Genomic DNA, 3,006 nt, shown 5'->3' on the forward strand with positions numbered 1-3,006 from the left:
AAGTGTAAATTATTAATAATTAAAAACGTTCAGTGTTGAAGATAAAACACCTGGCTATTTCCCAGCAAAAAGAACCAATAAGTGAGTAAGTGGCCGAGTGAGACAGTGGAAACGTACGTAATTACGTAGCCGTAACATCGGCAAGGGTTCGAGGCTCACTCACTCCATGGTTCTGGTGGTAGAACAAGTCTTCTCGGATAAGGACTATAAACCGTAGGTCCAGTGCACACAACTAGCTCGTGTGCACTTTAAAGATGTATTTTCCCCCAAAAAATGAAAAATAAAGATGAAAAAAATCAAATTTTGAATAGACCGTTTTGTAGTTAACATAAAGTTATTCACTTCCACCGAAAAAAAATCCGAAAAAATATTGATTTCGCTTATAAAAAAATCAAAATAAGTTTACCATTTTTTCGAACTCATCGGCTCAGAAATTAGGCCGGTAGAGCTAACTCATACATATGCATGATATGTTAATGAGCATCCACACAGCAGAGATCTGATCTAACAATGGACGATGCACGTTGTATGTACAACACCACCAGAGATCGACGCGACTCGACTGAGGGTTTCCCTGGCCTGATCGTATAAATATGTAAAGCTGAGCTGTTAATTTGTCGGTAAGTAGGCCTAGACGGTTATTTTAAATATAATAATATATATAACGCAATAATAACAGGAAGGTAAATTAATTAACTTAGCCTGGGATTTTTTCCGTTCAGGGCTAGGCCTAGAATAATTAATACATGCTGCTGCATATTACTAGGCTAGTAGTAAGCAGACTGTGACAATCGGGAGCGCTAGTTCCGTTTCGCACCTGTTTTTATTTCGACTTCCTTTTGACTCCAAATTGTTAAGCAGCTTATTGTGAATACTACACCTTAACACTGGGCCTCATAAGTACTTTTATGAAGAAGAATCACATAACAAGTAACAAATAAATCCTTAAATTGATGATTTTACAGACATGTTTCTCGCATACCGTTCGCGAATTTAGCATACTCGAAGTTCAATATTTTCGTTTCTATGGAGCGCCAAAAGAGCAACAACAATAGATGGTTAAAACCTCAGTGGAATGCGTCTTCTTTTAATGCATTATTATTGAAATACACGTTTAATTTTAATATATTTTGTCAATAAAAATGCTGTAACATTTTACTGCTAATAATTTGCTGTTTTCAAATAGCAACCAACCCTAGGCCTAAGAGTATAAGACATGTAATATGATGATGAATTTGTCGATTTTCATTCCTAAAAGTTCCTGCAAAAACCATGTACAGTATCAACAGTAATATTTTTGTTGCATTAACATTGACAAAATAGGATAAAATTGAACGTAATTTTGACCAATAAATGCATTAAATATACGCAATTTACTGAGTTTTTAGCCCTTTATTATGATTGCTCTTTTGGCGCTCCATAGAAACAACAACATTGAACATGGAGTATGCGAAATTCACGAACCGATGTGCGAGAAACACGTCTGTAAATTCATCAATTTAAAGGATTTGTTTTTTACTTATTGTGTGATCTCCTTCGTAAAAGTATTTTTGAGGCCTAATTCTAAGGTGTGGTACTCACGATAAAGTTACTTAACCAATTTTGAGTCGAAATAAACGACAGGTGCGAAACGGAACTAGCGCCCAATCGGGTCCCTGCAGAAGATGACCAGCTAGGCCCTATACATTGTACTCTTCATAGACTGGCCTAGGCTATATGCCATCAATCTTAGCTAAATTCCGAAAATACAGCCAGCTTGCTGTACCATATATATTTACAGTTGAAGCTTGTTTAACTAATTTTTATGATAAAAATAAAACAAACATTTTTCAGGGAAAATGGTTGCAATACAAGCCTGAAATTGAGAACCTTCCAGCAGCACTGTCTGTACAAGTAGACAGAGGGGAAAAGCCAGCTTAGCCATTTTACAACACAAACAAATGTTCTCTGTACTGTAGTAAGTCAAATATTTATTTTCTTTTTTTATAAGTTATAATATTATAAGTAATGTGTTTTAATTACCATAGAAAGGTAGTATACTTATTTGACTATGTCAAAGTAAGCAATTTCACTAGCCCAATTTTGCACTAAATATGCATGATCTATTTTTTCCAGATTTTCATACTTTGCTTTTACTTTTTTTAAAGACGTTGAGCTGATGACTGGAACAGAGGTCACCCAAAGACAACAATGATAGACTCGGTATTGGAATATGATTGGATATTGCAGGAAAAATATTTCTGACTCTCCTGCTGCATTCGGCCAATATGTTCTTGTCCAGCTTGTAAAATATTGTATAATTTTTTTTTTATTATATGTACAGTATATTATTTTGTAAACATAACATTCAATAAATAAAAAAAAAACTACTACAACAGTACACAGGATAAATTCTTCAAATTTACTTACACTTCATAATTTTACTGTAAATATTACAGTGCAAAAGGAGTTAATAAAATATATATATACAGTATATCTTATTGAATTCCTGTATTGTTTTTTGTGTCAATTTGTCTACTAATTATCAATGTGTGTGGCAGTAATTACGACAGCTATAGTCTTCTAAGATCGCTCACATCCATTACAAAGTGTCATTTTAATAGTAAGAAACGTTTCAATAAATTGTGAATGTTGCCACTGTACGATACATTTTATGTTTCTCACTACTTGCTCTTATTGTTCAATCAATCAACCTAAAAAAAAAAAGAAATTTGTGTCAAAATATCTGCATAAAATGTTTATTTGCGGAATGTTAATTTGAACCTATTGCATTTGATACAGAAAATATTTTTAAAATATTGCATCAGTAAAACATCCAAAACAATTATTTAGATTTTCTTTTTTTTTTAATTTTCACTGCCGAATAGATAGTTGAAATCTTTAAAAATTAAACCAATTCATCATGATTAAAACAAAAATACGTCCCTTCTGGTGGTGGTCTACTGTAGCCCTAGCTAGCAGTGTACTGCCTAGGCCTACTACACTCTACTTCTAGAGACAGAAGTA

General features: G+C 33.4%; 1 long non-coding RNA gene across 1 annotated transcript; it reads left to right on the forward strand.

The window, feature by feature from the left end:
• The first annotated feature begins 273 nt into the window (after window positions 1–273).
• LOC140048915 (uncharacterized) lies at window positions 274–2,229 on the forward strand. The gene is made up of 3 exons (XR_011845169.1): window positions 274–620; window positions 1,834–1,957; window positions 2,148–2,229. It is a non-coding gene; the product is annotated as an uncharacterized lncRNA (long non-coding RNA).
• The last annotated feature ends 777 nt before the right edge of the window (window positions 2,230–3,006 follow it).

Source organism: Antedon mediterranea, chromosome 1 (genome assembly GCF_964355755.1).
Source record: "Antedon mediterranea chromosome 1, ecAntMedi1.1, whole genome shotgun sequence".
Taxonomy (NCBI): Eukaryota; Metazoa; Echinodermata; class Crinoidea; order Comatulida; family Antedonidae; genus Antedon; species Antedon mediterranea.